The 8104-nt window shown below is 34.4% G+C and overlaps 1 protein-coding gene across 3 annotated transcripts in view; it reads right to left on the bottom strand.

The window, feature by feature from the left end:
* The window catches only part of IMMP1L (inner mitochondrial membrane peptidase subunit 1), a 109828-nt gene that overhangs the window by 86649 nt on the left and 15075 nt on the right, over positions 1 to 8104 (bottom strand). For all 3 annotated transcript variants that reach the window (XM_044681243.1, XM_044681244.1, XM_044681242.1), the window contains exon 2: positions 7224 to 7337. The gene's annotated coding sequence lies outside the window, so the exon portion shown is untranslated. The remainder of the gene's footprint in view (positions 1 to 7223; positions 7338 to 8104) is intronic.

Raw genomic sequence — 8104 nt, forward strand, 5'->3', positions numbered from 1 at the left:
TATTCCTCAAGCTAAACTCTCTCATTCTGCCTTCACTTTCCTCCCTTCATACCCAGGTTGAGTTCAAAGGGCCAAGGACTATTAAAACCAACTAAAAAATTTGACAAAACAATGAAAAGCATAGACATTATTTGTAATAAAGTAGTGGACCTAGAATCAGGAAGGCCTGGATTTAAATCCAGTCTCCAACATTTACAAGTGTATCCTCCAAGACAAGTCACTTATCCTCTGTCTCAGTCTCCTTCACTGTAAAATGGAGATGAAAATAGCACCTATTTTACAGGGTTGTTGTAAAGATCAACTGAAGTAATATTTGTAAAGTATTTTCTTTATTTTTTTATTTGGGGGGGCTTTGATTATTTTTTAATTTTTTAGAAAAATTTTCCATGGTTATATGATTCATGTTGTAAAAGTGAAATTTGGGAAATGTATCAAACTACATTTCCCGTGGTCCAACGGGTTTCCGTTTCCGGTTCTTTGGGCGTGGGGAGGCCTACGTCGACGCAGAGAGGAGTTTATAATCTCCTGGGTTAGGAGGAAGGCTCTCTTGGCCAGCAGATTAGGGAGGAGACAGGAGACAATTATGGCTAGGTGGCAGATTTCGAATGCTTATAAGCGCGTGGTCTAAAAACTTTATCTATCAGCATGGCTTTAATTAAAATACTAATATATATATTTATACCAGCCTTTATTATTTTTCATATTTATAATGTTCTTACTTTCCCTTCACCCCCACTTCACACCCCCTGCCATAGCTGACGTGCATTTCAACTGGTTTTAACATTTTAACATGTATCATCTATCAAGACCTATTTCCATATTATTGATAGTTGCATTGGTGAGGTTGTTTCGAGTCTACATCCCCAATCATTGTCCGCATCAACATGTGTTCAAGCAGTTGTTTCTCTTCTGTGTTTCCACTCCTGTAGTTCTTCCTCTGAATGTGGGTAGCATTCTTTTCCATAAATCCCTCAGAATTGTCCTGGGTCATTGCATTGCTGTTAGTACAAAAGTCCATTTCATTTGATTTTACCACAGTGTATCAGTCTCTTTGTATGATGTTCTTCTGGCTCTTCTCATTTCACTCTGCATCAATTCCTGAAGGTCTTTCCAGTTCACATGGAATTCCTCCAGTTTATTATTCCTTTGAGAGTAATAGTATTCCATCACCAGCATATACCACAATTTGTTCAGCCATACCCCAAATGAAGGGCATACCCTTGCTTTCCAGTTTTTTGCCACCACAAAGAGCGCAGCTATAAATATTTTTGTGCAAGTCTGCTTATCTATGATTTCTTTGGGGTACAATCCCAGCAATGGTATGGCTGTATCAAAGGGCAGGCATTCTTTTATCTCTCTTTGGGCATAGTTCCAAATTGCCATCCAGAATGGTTGGATCAGTTCACAACTCCTCCAACATTCACCACTTTCTTTTGCTATTATGTTAGCCAATCTGCTAGGTGTGAGGTGGTACCTCGGAGTTTTTTGATTTTCATTTCTCTAATTAAAAGAGATTTAGAACACTTTCTCATGTGCTTATGGAAAGTTTTGATTTCTTTATCTGAATATTGCCTATTCATGTCCCTTGCCCATTTATCAACTGGGGAATGGCTTGATTTTTTATACAATTGATTTAGCTCCTTCTATATGAGTAATTAGACCACTGTCAGAGTTTTTGTTATGAAGATTTTTTCCCAGTTTGTTGTTTCCATTTTGATTTTGGTTGCATTATTTTTGTTTGTACAAGAACTTTTTAATTTAGTAAAATCAGAATTATTTATTTTACATTTTGTAATTTTTTCTAACTCTTGGTTGGTTTTAAAAATCTCTCCTTTCCCAGAGATCTGGCAAGTATACTATTCTGTGTTCACTTAATGTACTTACAGTTTCCTTCTTTATATTCAAGTCATTCACCCATTCTGAGTTTATCTTGGTGTAGGGTGTGAGATGTTGATCTAAACCTAATCTCATATTGTTTTCCAATTTTCCCAGAGTTGGGCTGTTTGGGTTTATCATATACTGTTATGCAGATGTCACTTACCCCAAGTCTATTCCACTGATCCTCCCTTCTGTCTCTTAGCCAGTACCATATTGTTTTGATAACCATTGCTTTATAGTAGAGTTTATTATTTCCCTTGATATTCTTGATCTTTTGTTCTTCCAAATAAATTTTGTCATAGTTTTTTCTAATTCTATAAAAAAGTTTCTTGGTAGTTTTGATAGGTATGGCACGAAATAAGCAAATTAATTTGGGTAGAATGGTCATTTTTATTATATTACCTCATCCTACGTGAGCAATCTGTGTTTTTCCAATTGTTTAGATCTAGTTTTAATTGTTTGGAAAGTGTTTTGTAGTTGTGTTCATATGATTCCTACGTTTGTTTTGATTGATAGATTCCTAAGTATTTTATATTGTCTAGGGTGATTTTAAATGGTGTTTCTCTTTCTACCTCTTGCTGCTGTGATGTGTTGAAAATATATAGAAATGCTGATGATTTATGTGCATTTATTTTGTATCTTGCAGCTTTGCTAAAGTTGATTATTTCTACTAGCTTTTTAGTTGATTCTCTTGGATTTAAGACCATCATATCATCTGCAAAATGATAGATTAGTCTCCTCACTGCCTATTTTAATACCTTCAATTTCTTTTTCTTCTCTAATTGCTACTACTAGTGTTTCCGGTACAATGTTAAATAATAGAGGTGATAATGGGCATCCATGTTTCACTCCTGATCTTATTGGGAATGCTTCTAATTTATCCTCATTGCATATGATGTTTGTTGATGGTTTTAGATATATACCATTTATTATTTTTAGGAAAGGCCCTTCTATTCCTAAACTTTCTAGTGTTTTCAGTAGGAATGTGTGTTGTATTTTGTCAAAGGCTTTTTCAGCATCTATTGAGATAATCATGTAGTTTTTGTTGATTTGCTTGTTGATATGGTCTATTATGTGAATGGTTTTCCTAATTTTGAACCATCCTTGCATTCCTGGTATAAATCCCACCTGATCATAATGAATAACTCTCATGATCACTTGCTGGAGTCTTTTTGCTAGTATTCTGCTTAAGATTTTTGTATTTATGTTCATTAGGGAGATTGGTCTGGAATTTTCTTTCTTTGCTTTTGATCTACCTGGCTTTGGGATCAGTACCATATTTATGTCATAAAAGGAGTTTGGTAGAACTCCTCCTTTGCTTATTGTGTCAAATAGTTTGTATAGTATTGGAATTAGTTGTTCTTTTAAGGTTTGATAGAATTCACTTGTGAATCCATCTGGTCCTGGGGAATTTTTCTTAGGGAGTTCTTTGATGGCTTGTTCAATTTCTTTTTCTGATATGGGATTATTTAAGTATTTAGTGTTCTAGTTCTTCTGCTGTTAATCTAGGCAATTTATATTTTTGTAAATATTCGTCCATATCACCTAGATTGCTATATTTATTGCCATATAATTGGGCAAAAGTTTTTAATGATTGCATTCATTTCCTCTTCAGTAGAGGTGAGGTCTTTTCATCTTTGATACTAATAATCTGGTTTTTTTTCTTTCATTTTTTTAATTAAATTGACCTAAATCTAATTAGATTTTAATTATATTGACCAGTACTTTGTCAATTTTATTTATTTTTTCAAAGTACCAGCTTCTAGTCTTATTTATTAATTTAATAGTTCTTTTACTTTCAATTTTATTGATTTTTCATTTGATTTTTATAATCTCCAATTTAGTTTTTACCTTGTTCCCTTTCTAGTTTTTTGATTTGTATGCCCAGTTTATTGTTCTTTGCCCTCTAATTTGTTATTATATGCACTCAATGATATAAATTTCCCCGAGTACTGCTTTACCTGTATCCCAAAGATTTTGGTAGGATGTCTCATCATTGTCATTCTCTTCAATGAAATTAATTGTTTCTATGATTTTTCTTTAACTATCTGATTTTGGAGAATCATATTATTTAATTTCTAATTAGTTTTTGATTTGCCTGTCTATGTGTCCTTACTGATTATTATTTTTATTGCATTATGATCTGAAAAGATTACATTTATTATTTCTGCTCTTTTGCATTTCTTTGCTGTGTTTCTATGCCCTTTGGTCAATCTTTGTGAATGTACCATGTGCAGCTTAAAAGAAGGTGTATTCCTTTTTGTCCCTATTTACTATCAAACTTTTAAAGAATTAGCACACACTTAACAATTATTCTCAGAAATTGGGAAAGCACTTTATCAGAATCCTTTTTATCAGAAAAAAATATATACTTTTAATTCCTAACCCAATAAGGAATAAATCAAATTAAAAATCATGGACCAATATTATTCTTCAAAACAAATTTTTTTAACCTTTACCAATACTACGTATTGGTTCTAAGGCAGAAGAGTGGTAAGGGCTAGGCAATAGGGGTTAAGTGACTTGCCGAGGGTCACACAACGAGGGAGTGTCTGAGGCTAGATTTGAACCTACGATTTCCTGTCTCTAGGCCTGGCTCTTAATCCCCTGAGCCACACAGCTACCCCCTATTATTCTAAAAATTTAAAGAAATCTAATCAGTCTACACAGATTTATTCCAGAAACCATCCATTTTGATCAAGCTGAATTTATACCAGGTAAGCAAGGATGATTCAACATTAAGGAAAGCAATCACCATCATGATATTAAAAACAAATATCTAAATCTACATAATTATCTCAAAAGACACAAAAAAAAGCCTTTGGAAAAATACATCAGTCATTTATGCTTTAAAAAAAAAACCTAGTTCTTTAATATCACAAAAATTATCTATCTTAAAACTAAAAATAAGCATTATATGCAATGGAGATATACTAGAATATTACCAGTAAATATAGAAAATATAGGAGTAAAGCAAAGATGTTTATTCTCCTCATTATTATCTGATATCACTCTGGCAAAGAGAGCAACAGCAAAAACAAAAAAACAAAAAAACAGAAGAGAAATAAATTAAACCTATAAGGATAGGCAAAAAGGAGAAAAAAGAAAAGAAACCTAACCCTATCTGCTGATGAAATTATGGCATATTTGAAAAAATCTCGGGAAAATTCTGAGACAATAGCTCAAAGTTGCAGGCTATAATATGCACTCTCAAAAATCAAGGACATTTTTATACAGTTATAACATCTCCAAGTAGCAATAATGGAAAGGAAAATTCCATTCTAAATAACTACAAAATGCATAACACATGCAAATCAATATACCAAAGCACAAAGTTAATTTTTTTGTACCCAAGTGCAAGGTTTTCAATTCAATTTCAATTTTATTGAAGTTTCTATTTCTCTAATTCTCTCTTCTTTCTGTGTTTTTTTGAATGGGGACTGTCATACAGTGTGTTGACTACTCAACTCTTGCTTTATGTCATCTGCAAATACAATGAAATTCGTACATCTAGGTCCAAGTCACTGATAAAAATGTTGAGAGACACATTGAAAATATGCTATTAAGGTAAAAACACGATTTGACAATCAACTGGATACTCTTAAAATGTTAAACAGCTCAGGGAGCACAAATCCCTAAAACTCTTCAATAGAGATTTCATGTGACAATGAAACTGAATCTTTAACAATCTATAAATCTGACCATCCAACTAGTTCTGAAGCCATATAACTATACTATCATCTAATATACATCTCTATCTTCTCTATAGGATAGTATAAGACACTTAGTTTCGCTAAAATCTAGGTAAACTAAATCCAAAGTATTATACTTTATTAACTTTATTATTTCTTAAAAAAAATGAAATGAGGTGTGAATTAATATCTGGGGAATCTCAAACCCAGTCCAATCCCAGAAGGACTCACCATGGCCTTTACAGTGAGATAGAGAGAGACCAGGAACATGCAGTAAGAAAGTGGTTGGCCATTAAAAGGATCAGGGGGTAGAGCTTGGACCAGGTTTGAAAAGCCAACATGGATGGAAAGCTTATCTGGTTTTTTTGGCCTCTTGGCTCCCTTCCCTCTCCCTGGTCTGAGTTTCTCTCAGCCTTCCCTAAGGCTCTTATCTTATCTTGTCATCTGTTGTAGCATAAACAGAGTCACCAACAAAAACAAGAAATTGAGGAATTAATTAATAAAATGGCTCATTCAGTATCTCCTTTCCACCAGCTATTATGCCATGGTAGAGCAGCACAACTCAACCCACTAGCTTGTGCTGACATTCACTCAGCAATTTCCTTGTTGCTTCCACAGCTATCTCTGTCACCATATTCACCCCTTGATTTAACTGCACTATCCTAAGGCAATAGGAAACAGATCTCAGTCCTTTCCACTTTCCCCTGTGAAAGGAGAGGAGGAATAAAAACCCAGTAGCATGCTGTGTCTAGGGTAGCAATATACTTTAAAAAATGAAACAACGGAGGGCAGTGGGGCATAATACCAGCATTTGAGCAGCTGGAATTGGGATGAAAGGGTCATCAGACCTTAAGAAAAGAGTCTGGACTTGATCTAGGCCTTGTTCTTTCTTCCCCTAGAAGTCACTTGTAGTAGAGAGTGAAGCCAGTGAAAACTGAATTCCAAGCAACATGGACAGAAAGCACAGGAAATGATGCAAAGAAGCATCTTTAAAAGCAGAGACAACTTCCTGTGGAGTCAGTTCTTTGGAGTTCAGAGTTGGAGTTCGAGTTGGAGGCTGGTGAAGGATCTGCTTCATGGACCTGAGACTCTGAAATTTGGTGAGACTATTCTTGAATCTCTCCCTTTGAACTACCACATGGGTGAGTGAAAAGGCTCATTCCTTTTCCTGGCTTTTCTGGAGGTACTAGCCTCCGGAGAGGTCCCTCATTTTGGAGGAGGCCTCGTAGCTAGAACCCTTGTTTAATTTACCTCTGGGCTCCTCTTTGCTAGGGCCTCTGAAGCCCTGCCTGGTTGGGACCAGGCTGGAGTAATTATCTACTCTCTCTCCCATTTCCCTTACTTTCACTCTTCTTCCTTTTGTAAATAAACTACCATAAAAAGTCATCCTGGTTTCCAAACTTTAATTTCTAACCTTTACAACATAAAACACTGGGAATGAAGTGATGAAAACACAAATTCAATTCTGGCCCCAGACACTTAAAAGTTGTGTGAGATAAAAAGAATTAATATATAATATTAAGAACCATTTCTAATACTTAAGTGGTCAAATGACATGAAGTTTTCAAAAGAATTGCGAAGTATAAATGGGCATCTGAAAATGTTCCAAATCACTTGCAAGAAAAATGCAAATTAAAACAACTAAGTATTTACCTCAAACTCTGCCAGTTGGCAAAGATGACAAATGTTGAAGTGGCTGTGGGAAGAGAGGTGCAGGATATCTTGTCAGTGGAGTTATAAATTGTTCAAACCATTCTTGACGTCAATCTGTAATTATGCAAGGAAAGATGTTAACTATTGGCCCTTTGGCCCAATAATCAAACTACTGGGCAAAAACAGCAAGTAAATGAAAAAGCAGAAATTGAGCTGTATTATTATTATCTCCCCAATTCCAAATATACATTTCCAGTACTTTGTCTATTTTATCTGCTTTTTCAAAGTACCAGCTTCTAGTCTTATTTATTAATTCAATAGTTCTTTTACTTTCGATTTTATTAATTTCTCCCTTGGTTTTTAGTATTTCTAATTTAGTTTTCATCTGGGGATTTTTAATTTGCTCGCTTTCTAATTTTTTGAGTTGCATGCCCAATTCATTGATCTCTGCCCTCCTTAATTTGTTAATATATGCACTCAAGGATATAAATTTCCCCCTGAGTACTTCCTTGGCTGCATCCCACAGAGTTTGGTAGGATGTCTCATCATTGTCATTTTCTTCAATGAAATTGTTGATTGTTTCTATGATTCCTTCTTTGACAAATTGGTTTTGAAGAATCATATTATTTAATTTCCAATTAGTTTTTAATTTTCCTGTCCAGGTGCCCTTACTAATTATTATTTTTATTGCATTATGATCTGAGAAGGTTACATTTATTATTTCTGCTCTTTTGCATTTGTTTGCAATGATTCTATGCCCTATAACATGGTCAATCTTTGTGAATGTGCCATGTGCAGCTGAAAAGAAGGTGTATTCCTTTTTGTCCCTATTTATTTTTCTCCACATATCAATTAAATCTAATTTTTCTAGGACTTCATTC

This window comes from Gracilinanus agilis, chromosome 6 (assembly GCF_016433145.1).
Source record: "Gracilinanus agilis isolate LMUSP501 chromosome 6, AgileGrace, whole genome shotgun sequence".
In the NCBI taxonomy this organism is placed as follows: Eukaryota; Metazoa; Chordata; class Mammalia; order Didelphimorphia; family Didelphidae; genus Gracilinanus; species Gracilinanus agilis.